This window comes from Taudactylus pleione, unplaced genomic scaffold (genome assembly GCF_031769625.1).
Source record: "Taudactylus pleione unplaced genomic scaffold, aTauple2 ptg000198l, whole genome shotgun sequence".
In the NCBI taxonomy this organism is placed as follows: domain Eukaryota; kingdom Metazoa; phylum Chordata; class Amphibia; order Anura; family Myobatrachidae; genus Taudactylus; species Taudactylus pleione.
In genome coordinates, this window is record NW_028284600.1 from 12,791,751 (window position 1) to 12,804,231 (window position 12,481).

Consider the following 12,481-nt stretch of genomic DNA (forward strand, 5'->3'; position numbering starts at 1 on the left):
GAGTTGATAGTCCCATTACTTTTGGCCCCTTAAAAAGTGGGAGGCACATATAGAAACCGTTGTAATTCCTACACCGTTCACCTGATTTGGATGTAATTACCCTCAAATTAAATCTGAAAGTCTGCAGTTAAAGCACATCTTGTTTGTTTCATTTCAAAGCCATTGTGGTGGTCAATAGAGGCCCAAATATGAAAATTCTGTCAATGTCCCAATATTTATGCACCTGACTGTATATTGTTATACTAAATACCACACTAAGGACCTGATTCAGACCCGCTCGCTCTGAGCGATTTTCGACCATCTGCGCATGCGTATAATTTGCAATGCGCGTGCGCAAGCCATTCATTGCGATCTGACTTTGGTAGCTCATAAGCACTATCAGGTCACTGCTTTGAGTGACAGATAGTGCCGTTTGTGGGTAGTAACAGGGGAAGGTGTTTGTGAACGGGGGAGTGGATGTGCGAACGCAGGCGTGTCAGGCCGCCAAAACGCTGTTTAAACGGCATGCATAATTAGCAAAGTAGCATCATTGTACATGTCACCTGCATGTATTTCAGCCAGCACTGATCACTGTGCTTGCGGCAGGCTAAGGCAACCCCAAGAGCTGTGAGCAGCTCCTATGGCTCACGATGGTTCCGATTAATCCTTCATTTCCCGGAGATGACGTGTGTTGCGAGTGGCAAGGGGGCGTCTTCAGACATTTGCGAGTGCACTTCCCGTAGCTCGCTAAAACATAGTGGGCGTCCTTACGCGATGCACTGAAAGTGCTTAATTTAAATAACCGGACCCTTTTTGCCAGCGAGCGATCGCATCTTGCGAGCGGGTCTGAATGAGCTCCTAAATACTTTGCTTCTTATTTACAGGACCCTGCAGAGGTAGACAGTGGACACAAGACAAAGGCCATCATAGTACGTCATGATCATATGTGGCCTGTTTTATTTTTCATCTAAAGCAGTGTTCATCCTGCCACCTGTCATCTCTACTGTAACAGCCTCCTCACTGTGCTCATGGCTGCCTCATTTAATATCTACCCAGCAGCCCCCCTCACTGTCTCAGGCTGCCTCATTTAATATCTACTATAGCAGCCCCCCTCACTGTCTGAGGCTGCCTCATTTAATATCTACCCCAGTAGCCCACCTCACTGTCTCAGGCTGCCTCATTTAATATCTACTATAGCAGCCCTTTTCACTGTGCTCATGCTGCCTCCTTTAACATCTTCCCCAGCAGCCCTCCTCACTGTGCTCATGGCTGCCTCCTTTAACATCTACCCCAGCAGCCCTCCTCACTGTGCTCATGCTGCCTCCTTTAACATCTACGCCAGCAGCCCTCCTCACTGTGCTCATGCTGCCTCCTTTAACATCTACCCCCACAGCCCTCCTCACTGTGCTTATGCTGCCTCCTTTAACATCTACCCCAGCAGCCCTCCTCACTGTGCTCATGGCTGCTCCCTTTAATATCTACTACAGCAGCCCTCACTGTGCTTATGCTGCCACCTTTAACATCTACCCCAGCAGCCCTCCTCACTGTGTTTATGCTGCCTCCTTTAATATCTACTACAGCAGCCCTCACTGTGCTCATGGCTGCCTCCTTTAACATCTACCCCAGCAGCCCTCTTCACTGTGCTCATGCTGCCTCCTTTAATATCTACTACAGAGGCCCTCACTGTGCACATGGCTGCCTTCTTTAACATCTATTCCAGCAGCCCTCACTGTACTCATGGCTGCCTCCTTTAACATCTATTCCAGCAGCCCTCACTGTACTCATGGCTGCCTCATTTAACATCTATTCAAGCAGCCCTCACTGTGCTCATGGCTGCCTCCTTTAACATCTACCCCAGCAGCCCTCCTCACTGTGCTCAGGGCTGCCTCCTTTAACATCTACTCCAGCAGCCCTCCTCACTGTGCTCATGCTGCCTCCTTTAACATCTATTCCAGCAGCCCTCACTGTACTCATGGCTGCCTCCTTTAATATCTACCCCAGCAGCCCTCCTCACTGTGCTCAGGGCTGCCTCCTTTAACATCTATTCTAGCAACCCTCCTCACTGTGCTCATGGCTGTCTCCTATGATCTCTATGCCAGAAGCCCTACTCTCAGTGCTCATGGCTGCCCCTGTGATCTCTATGCCAGAAGCCCTCCTCTTAGTGCTCATTGTTGGTGTGTGGCAATGGAATACCATAGGTGTGCAGCGGGAGGTCTCATACATTAAAGATCATCACAGGGAGTTACCTTACAATCAGACAGGATGAGTCTTGAAAGATATAACTTCTTTATATAGTACTGGGTAGCAGGATCAATATAAAGATGACAAACATCAGCTTTTAGTAACAGCTTCTTAAACACAACATGTTTATCACATGAGCTTCATGGCTCACTTTCATTTCTCGTTAGGTCTCATTTCCTAGAGCACACATGGGAGAAGAGGTACAAGCAAGTACAGGAATATAAAGCAGATAAACAATACACATGTATATGAATAAATCACCATCTACTGTCCCTCCAAGATAGGTACATGCATATGAATAAACCCACAGTCTGTTGTACATATTCTCAATAGACTAGGGGGTCTATTTACTAAGCAATGTTAGGAGACAGAGTGAAAAGTGATAAGGTGCCAGCCAATCAGCCCCCAAATATTATTTTTCAAACACAGCCTGTGAGATGGTAGTTAGGAGCTGATTGGCTGGCACCTTATCAATTTTCTCTCTGTCTACTAACACTGCTTAGTAAATAGACCCCTAGGTTTCTTCAAATAAAACCATTTTAGATGTAAATCTCCAATGTCTGTCCCTGACAAGAGGTTTAGGGCCTGATTCAGACCCACTCGCGAGCGGCTGTCCGCTCGCAAGTGGGTCGATGTTCTGCACTGAGCATGCGCACGACGGAGGGAGCTCCGTTGTGCGCATGCGCCAGACGCGACGAGCGAAGGACTTTCCTTCGCTCGTTGTGTCTGATCAAAGGGGGCATGCTGTCGATGTTGATTGACAGCACGCCCCCTTTGGTGGGCATGCCGGGGGCGTGCCTCCCTGACGGGGGCGTTCCTAAGGGAACGCCTACCGTCAGAAGCCGGCCCACTGACATCACTAGTGATGTCAGTGGGAGTGATTTGGGCTCTGATAGAGCCAAAATCACTCCGGGCCTTGCGGTTGAAAACCTCAACCGCAGCCTCCGGCTCGCAGTTTCGATGGTCGCGATGGCCAAGACCATCGCGGCCATCAAACTGCACGCTCGTATAGGCTGTGGGTGGTGACCCACAGCTATACGAGCGTCCAGGAGGACGCTCCATAGTTATGGAGGATGGCCCTCATTCAGAGCGTGCACTCTGCTCAGAGCGTACGGCTCTGAATGAGGGCCTTAGTCAGGATATCAGCTGTCATATCTTCTGTTGGACAATAGTTCAGCTCTATAACATCTTGTTCTTGTAGATCCCTTAAAAAATGATGCTTGACATCAATATGCTTGGTCCTTGGATTCACTCTTCCGTTTGTGCTAATGCAAGGCATCCTTGATTATCCTCATATATCTTGATAGGTTCTTCTTGATGCATTCCTTGGTCTGATAGTAGTTGCATTAACCATATCACTTCTTGACTTGCCTGAGCCGCCACGATATATTCAGCCTCTGTAGCTGACAGTGCTATAAAAGACTGTTTCTTGCTTGTCCAGCTGATTAATCCTTTTCCGATTGAGAATAAATATCCACTTGTGGATTTTCTATCATTTGGGTCTCCAGGCCAGTCTGAGTCAACATATCCTGTTATTTTGTGACTTGTGCTTGCTGAGAGTTTAAGCTTCTTGTTAATTGTTCCTTTGAAGTAATGAATAACCCTCTTGACTGCGTTCCAGTCCATCTGTGTTGGGATCTTGAGCAGAAAAGTTTCCAAACCAACTGCTGTGTAAATATCTGGTTTGGTGACAGTTGCAATGTATAGCAATTTACCTATAGCTTTTCTATTTAGATTATTTTCTTGTAACAGTTTACTCTGATTGTATGATCCCTTTACATAACTTGTCTCCATAGGAGTGCTTGCTATCTTTGCTTCTTGCATACCTAATTATTATTATCATTTATTTATATGGCGTCACAAGTGTTCCGCAGCGCCTTACAAGGTACATAACCAAAAAGTGACTTACAGTAAAATACAATACAATGAAGGACAAGGACATGCATAATATACATTAATACATAGGTGGCCATAACACCCAATTAAGCAACAAAGCATAGGCACCAAGTGTTAGGTGTCCTAGTGGTGAGTAAGAAGTAGATGAACATAAAGTAAGGAGAAGCACAAGAGGGTAGAGGGCCCTGCTCGCAAGAGTTTACATTCTCAAGGGGAGGGGCAGATAGATGGCATGATACAGATGGGGAAGACAGGGAGGAGGGTTAGGATGAGAGCTGGAAAGCTGGGGAAGACAGGTAGGAGGGTTAGGGTGAGAGCTGGAAAGCATTGATGAAGTAGTGGGTCTTGAGAGCCTGTTTGAAGGATTGTAGAGAGGTGGAGAGTCTGATGGGGAGAGGGAGAGAGTTCCAAAGGTGGGGAGCAGCATGGGCAAAGTCTTGGAGTCGGGAGTGGGAGGAAGTAATCAGTTGGCATGAGAGGCGGTGTGCATTTGTTGAATGAAGAGGGCAGACAGGAGAGTGAAGGGAGATGAGGTCAGAGATATAAATGGGTGAGGAGTGTGTGAGGGCTTTGTAAGCAAGTGTGATAACCTTGAATTGGGTTCTGAAGGGGAAGGGGAGCCAGTGGAGGGCTTGTAAGAGAGGGGAGGCAGATGAAGAGCGTTTGGAGAGAAAGATGAGTCGAGCGGCAGCATTGAGGATAGACTGGAGTGGAGAGAGATGGGAGTTGGGGAGGCCAGATAGGAGAAGGTTACAGTAATCCAATCTGGAGATGACCAGTGAGTGTATTAAGGTCTTAGTAGCATCCTGGGTAAGAAAGGGTCTGTTCCTGGAAATATTTTTAAAATGGAAATGACAGGACTGTGAGAGGTTCTGGATATGTGGTTTGAAGGAGAGGGAGGAGTCCAGAATAACTCCAAGACAGCGCACTTTGGGGCTAGAGGAGATAGTTGTGCCATAAATTGATAAAGAAATAGTGGGAGGTGAGGTTATGTGGGAGGGTGGGAAGATGATCATCTCAGTCTTAGACATATTAAGTTTAAGAAATCGCTGGGACATCCAGAAAGATATAGCAGAAAGACAGTTGGAGATACGAGTGAGGAGAGAGGGAGAGATATCAGGGGAGGAAAGGTAGATCTGAGTGTCATCTGCATAGAGATGATAATGGAGGTCAAAAGAGCTGATGAGTTCACCTAGAGAGGATGTATAGAGGGAGAAAAGGAGTGGTCCAAGAACAGAACCTTGGGGAACACCTACTGTGAGAGGATGTGGGGGGAAATATAAGTCATGAGAGGAGACAGAAAAGGATCGATCAGAGAGGTAGGAAGATAGCCAGGGGAGGGCAGTGTCACGTAGACCAAGGGAGTGAAGGATTTGCAGCAGGAGAGGATGGTCCACAGTGTCAAAAGCAGCAGAAAGGTCAAGGAGAATGAGTGGAGAGTAGTGGCCTTTGGATTTGGTAGCAAGGAGGTCAATGCTGACTTTAGTTAGGGCAGTTTCTGTGGAGTGGAGAGAACGGAAGCCAGACTGAAAAGGGTCAAGGAGGGAGTGGGAGGAAAGAAAGGTGGTAAGGCGGTTGTAAAAAAATAAGCTCAAGGAGTTTGGATGCAAAAGGTAGGAGAGAGTTGGGTCGGTAGTTAGCTACAGTGTTAGGATCAAGAGTAGGTTTTTTAAGAATGGGGGAGACAAGGGCATGTTTGAATGCAGAAGGGACAGTGCCAGATGAGAGGGAGAGATTGAGGAGGTGTGCAAAATGGGAACAGGCACAGGGAGAGAGGTAGCGGAGGAGACGTGAAGGGATAGGGTTAAGGGGGGAGGTGGTAGGGGGGGAGGACTGGATAAGGGCCATGACTTCCTCTCCAGATACAGGGGAGAAGGATGTTGGTGTAGGTAAAATGGAAGGGGAGGGATGACCCGGGAAAGGAGGAGGTGTAGTGCTGGGGGACTGGTGGGATATAATATCCTGACGTATGGAGTCAATTTTAGATGTGAAGTAGGAAGCAAAGTCAAGGGCAGAGAGCAAGGAGGGAAGGCGAGGAGGGGTTGGGCAGAGGAGGGAGTTCAGGGTGGTGAAGAGACGCTGCGGATTTGAGGACAGAGGAGATGAGGTGCTTAATTCCTCAATGGTTTCCTAAATCTTGTATTTCTGACTTAATGTGTACATTCCATCATCTTCTCTTGAGACATGTATTCCCAGGTAATGCTTTATGTTACCAAGGTCTTTTGTTTCAAACTGACTGTTTAGTTCTTGCAGTAGTTAAATTTCATCCCCTTCTTGTTCGAAACAAACTAGCGAATTGTCCACATAAATTAATACACAGAACCATCTTTCTTCTATTAACTTTGTATAAAGACAGGGGTCCACTTTACTTCTGATGAACCCCTTCTCCATCAAGACTTTGTTTATCTTTGTATTCCATCCTTGTTAAGCTTACATACATGATCTGGTTCTTGAGAATTCACAAACCTGGTGGTTGTTCCGTGTACAGTATATGTCTTCTCTTAGTTCACCATGTAGAAAAGCTGTCTTCACATCGAAATGTCTCCCTGCATACCTTTTATGGCTGCTGTTAGGAGAAATGTTCTAATGGTGGTGTGCTTCACAACTGGAGCAAACGTTACATCATAATCTTCTCCAAATTTCTGTGAATATCCTTTAGCAACCAGTGTTGCCTTTTATCTTTCTACTTATCCTTCAGTATCATACTTGACCTTAAAAGTCCATTTACATCCTATGGCCTTTTTATCTACTGGTAGTTTGGTCAATGTCCATGTCTGGTTGTCTTTCATTGAGTTAATTTCTTCCTTTGCGGCTCTTAGCCATTTCTGTGCTTCTCTATCTGGAAAATTAGCAATTTCTTCCCATGAGGTTCTCACATGTTAACTGCTTTTGCTTTGTAAGATAAACGTACGGGGGCTTTTCCTTTCTTTTCTCTTGAAGAGCGTCTCACACCTTCTGTTACACTTTCCTGAGTGTTGCTGGTATCTGTCTTGCGTTGTACCTCGACTTCTTGGGTGATCTCTACTTCATCTGTTTCTTTGGATTCTGTACTTTCCTCTTCAATTGAGTTTGCTGGAATTATGACATCATCTCTTGTTTCTTCCACAAATGTCACACTGTTACTTATAATAATTTTTTTATTTAAAATTCTGTAGCCTTTTGAATGTTCACTGTAAACGACTAGAACTAGAGCAAACTGAATCACCTGAAGTCAATCAAATACAGACGTCCTCAGCCAACACCCGGCGCTCAAAAGAACACAGTTCTATATGTTATATAATATAACAGATGTAATAAAAATATAATATTATATACAAAAATATATCTAGATTATACAGTATATTAAAAATTGTGAATTTATCACAGTACACAGTGCTGCAAAGCTTAAATGTCAGCTTGCTGTTCTGACATAAAAAAAGCTACAACCATATAAACAAAGATAAGCTGCGCTACTGTGGCGGGATAGTAACATGTGCTTGATTGATCAGAAAATCACATGAGCCTCTCTGAATCAAAAATAACCAACAACATTTATTAGACATACAATAACACAAATTCATAAAATATAACTCTTTGCATAAGAGTATAAATCACAGTAATACAGTTGTTGCAACAACTCACATGGCCATTTAAAAATATCCGTTTAATAAATCATTGCCCATTATGGAATTTATGTCTTGATTTTGGGTTCAATTTGTGAAAATATAAACGTTCAAATGCTCACCATTTTCCACATGCAAAATGTGCTTTAGGCTGGGTTCATTACTGTGGCATAGCTCATAGGGTGTTTTTCTTAGTGTTTTGGAGAGTAGTCTGTTTTGAAGATAAGTGGCTGTTGTTGCTGCTTCGCTCCAATATTTACCAGGTAGTCCTGAATCTGTAAGCATACATCTTATCATTTCTGTCAATGATCTGTTTTCCCTCTCAGGTACACAGTGTTGCTCTGGTATGTACGGTACTGTCTTCTGATGCTCAATGCCGAGTCCTCTTAAGTACTGTTCTATTTTCTGCCTGGTGAACTCAACTCCGTTGTTGCTGCGAAAAGCTAGCATATTCCTCTTGAATCTGTTTCTGGTCATGGACACATAGGCCCTCATTCAGAGCCGGACGCTCTGAGCAGAGCGCACGCTCTGAATGAGGGCCGTCCTCCATAATTATGGAGTGTCCTCCTGGACGCTCGTATAGCTGTGGGTCACCACCCACAGCCTATACGAGCGTGCAGGTTGATGGCCGCGATGGTCTTGACCATCGCGACCATCGCCACTGCGAGCCGGAGCCTGCGTTGATGTCAGTGATGTCAGTGGGCCGGCTTCTGACGGTAGGCGTTCCCTTGGGAACGCCCCCGTCTGGGAGGCACGCCCACCAAAGGGGGCGTGCTGTCAATCAACATCGACAGCACGCCCCCTTTGATCAGACACAACGAGCGAAGGAAAGTCCTTCGCTCGTCGCGTCTGGCGCATGCGCACGACGGAGCTCCCTCCGTCGTGCACATGCGCAGTGCACACCATGGACCCACTTGCGAGTGGACAGCCGCTTGCGAGTGGGTCTGAATGAGGCCCATAGTCTTTGCAGCTTGTCTAAGACTTTGTCTTTACTTTGTATTAGATAGGTGACTGTGAACCTGGAATAGTCGTCAATAAATGTCAGCATATACCTTTTGCCTCCTGATGTGTGTATTTTCATAGGTCTGCATACATTATTATGTACAAGGTCTAGTGGTCTTGAAGCTCTGCTTTCGCTTTTCTTTGGAATTGTCACCCTTGTTGCTTTTGCTTTTATGCAGCATTGGCATTTCATAATTTCAGAACAATCTGACACTGTGAGATCTTTGGCTAGGTCTCTTCTCTGCATTTCCTTTATGCAATCTGAGTGTCTATGTCCTAATCTTCTAGGCCACATGTGAATTCAGTCACCATGTTTCTGTGTACTTAGCTTTGCCTGCTGCGCTGCGATATCCAGACAATATAAATGTTCTTCTATTCTGGCTGTAGTTAGCATTTCTCTTCCATTTTGGATAAAACAATTGTTATTCTGAAACTTTACAGTAAGTCTTTTTTCTACTAAATTCTTTACTGACAATAGTGCTCCTTCTAGCTTGGGAACATATAGTACATCTGTTATGGGTATCTGTATGTAGTTGCCATCACCCTTGGAGCATAAGAATTGACCATTCCCTTTTCCTTCTGCAATGATATTTGTACCATCTGCCAGGTAGAGAATTTCTTTATGGTTTAAATCAAGTTTAGTAGTATCACATTTGAACCAGACCCTAGAACTAGCCCTTGAGGAAGTAGCTCCAGCTACCCATCACATTCCACGTAGACTTATACGTCAACCGTGGCATTCCAAATTCACAAGACACCTACAAAAACTCTCACGTAAAGTAGAAGGTCAGTGGCGAAAGTCTCATACTCGAAGTGACTTCCTCACATATAAGACGATCTACCACTCTTATCGTAATGCACTGGATAATGCCAAACAGACATATTTCCAATCTGTTATCTCTGTCCAGGCCTCTAACCCCAAGCGACTTTTTAATACATTTAAATCACTTCTTACCCCTCCGTCACCCAACCCACCTGCTACTATCAGTGCTCAAGATCTTGCTTCCTATTTCAAGAACAAGATTGATAATATCCGAAATGAAATGGTATTACTTCCTCAGCCAGGGTCTTGTTCAATTCCCTACCTGAACTCAGTGGCACGTTCTCATCATTTGACCCCACTAATGAAGATGAAGTTTCTACACTCTTCTCATCCTCCTACTCTACTACCTCTCCTCTTGATCCTATACTCTCACAAATCAGTAAAGTTCTGTCTCCTGTGCTCATTCCACACTTAACTAAAATCTGTAATCTCTCTTTCTCTACTGGTATCTTTCCATCACTGTTCAAGCATGTAGTGATCACTCCCATTTTGAAAAAACAAAATTCTGACCCTAACTCTCTCTCAAATTATTGTCCTATCTCCCAGCTATCTTGCCCCTCCAAGCTACTGGAGAGACTTGCCTAAACTTGCCTCACACCCACAACTTATTGGACCCACTTCAGTCAGGCTTTCGTTCCCAACACTCCACCGAGACAGCACTGACTAAGGTAGTAAATGGTCTGGTCACTGCCAAGGCTAAAGGCCATTATTCACTTCTAATTCTTCTAGATCTCTCTGCTGCCTTTGACGCTGTTGACCACTCTCTTCTCATACAAACACTACAATCCCTAGGTCTTCAAGACACAGCCCTTTCTTGGTTCTCATCCTACCTATCTAATCGCTCTTTCACTGTTCGCTTTTTTGATTCTACCTCCATTTCGCTATCTCTATCAGTTGGAGTACCAACTGGAACAAGGCTCAGTATTAGGTCCTCTGCTTTTCTCAATATATACCACCTCTCTTGGCAAACTAATCAGCTCTTTTGGTTTTCAGAATCATCTGTACGCGGACGATACTCAAATTTACCTATCCTCCCCAGATTTGTCACCATCTGTGCTGGTCCGTGTCACTGAATGTCTTTCTGCCATTTCATCTTGGATGTCATCTCGCCACTTCAAACTTAATATATCCAAAACAGAATTAATTATATTTCCACCGGCCAGTAGTAGTTACCAACCTGATATCTCTATTACTGTTAACAACTCGACAATCAACCCCACCCCACAAGCTCCGCTGCCTAGGTGTCATCCTTGACTCTGAACTGTCTTTTGTTCCCCACATTCAATCTGTCTCTAAATCCTGTTACATACATCTAAAAAACATAGCCAAAATTCGACCATATGTTACGCAAGAACTTATGCAAAAATCTCTAATACATGCACTCATTATTATTGCAATAGTCTCCTTATTGGTCTTCCCAAAAACAGGCTCTCCCCACTACAATCCATTTTGAATGCAACTGCAAGGTTGATCTTTCTCACCAAATGTTCAGTGTCTGCTGATCCACTCTATCAGTCCCTTCATTGGCTGCCGGTCTTCTACCGTATTCAATTTAAAATACTTACACTAACACATAAAGCTATTAACCAAACCACACCAATATACATTTCGTCACTTATCTCAAAATATCTTCCAACCCGACATCTCCACTCTGCACAAGATCTGTCTCTCATCCCCGCGAATTACTTGTTCCCATGCATGGTTACAGGACTTTTTTCGGGCTGCACCCACCCTGTGGAATGTCCTCCCACACACAATAAGACTTTCCACTAGTTTCCAAACATTCAAGCGTTCTCTGAAAACTCACCTCTTCAGACAAGCTTATCAGATTCCAGTACCGCCCACCTAACCTTTCATAGCTTCCCTATCTAACTCCCTTCTTATAGTAAACACCTATCACATCTTCGCTTTCTTCAATTTAACATCTTCCTAACCCTAGGCCAACTTTCCAGTGTGATTGGCTTATACAGCCCACCAAGAACATCTCCAATCAAGCTAGACCAATTTGCAATATGTAGCACCTATCCTTGTGTATCAACACCTATTTCCCTTTAGATTGTAAGCTTGCGAGCAGGACCCTCTTACCCATATGTATGTCTTTTATGTATGTATGTCTTTTACAACCCAGTATAATGTTAATGTTGATTCAAATTGTAAAGCCTCAATGGAATTTAAGAAACTGTTAATAAATAATAAATAAATAAGTCCTTGTTATTCATCATGTGACTCCTGAATCTACATACCACTTGTCTGACAATTGGGCTGCTGTCGCTTTAAATGTTCCTCTCCAATTGTGTACACTTGTGTCTGTAAGTGTGGTTTTGGCTCTTTGCTTGTATAATGTTTCGGATGATCTGTACTGTTCTGTCTTCCATATTGTGTAATCTTTCTTTAGGTGACCCACTTTTGTGCATCTGAAGCATGCTCTTGTTTCCCTAGTGTGTGGCTTTATATCCGCCTATTTAAGTGCTTTCTCTGTATCACTATCAGTATTACACACTGTAAGCTCCTTTCTGCATTGATACACCTCTATGAGGGATAGGTATGTAATACCGCTGGACGCATGTCCGGTGGTTCTAATCCCAACGGCGGAAGATCGGCAGTTAAATTGCCAGATTATACTGTAGATGTCGGAAATGACCAGCGTGCGCACGCATCTCTGGTCATTTCCGATAAAAAAGTGCACGATTTCTATCGTTCATAAATCATTGGCAAAAATGTCTAAAACGACCAGCTATGCACGTGGCCGCTGGTCATTTAGACATCTACAGGTATTATCATACAAACAAGCTGGTCAACCTGACGAAAACGTTAGGTTGAGCAATGTTAGCAGATGATTGATGAGTCTGCGCTGAATGACTGCTTGTTCAGTGCAGTCTCATCACAGACTGACAGACGACTGCATGATTGCAATGTCATAATCGGGCACTTTTCAGCA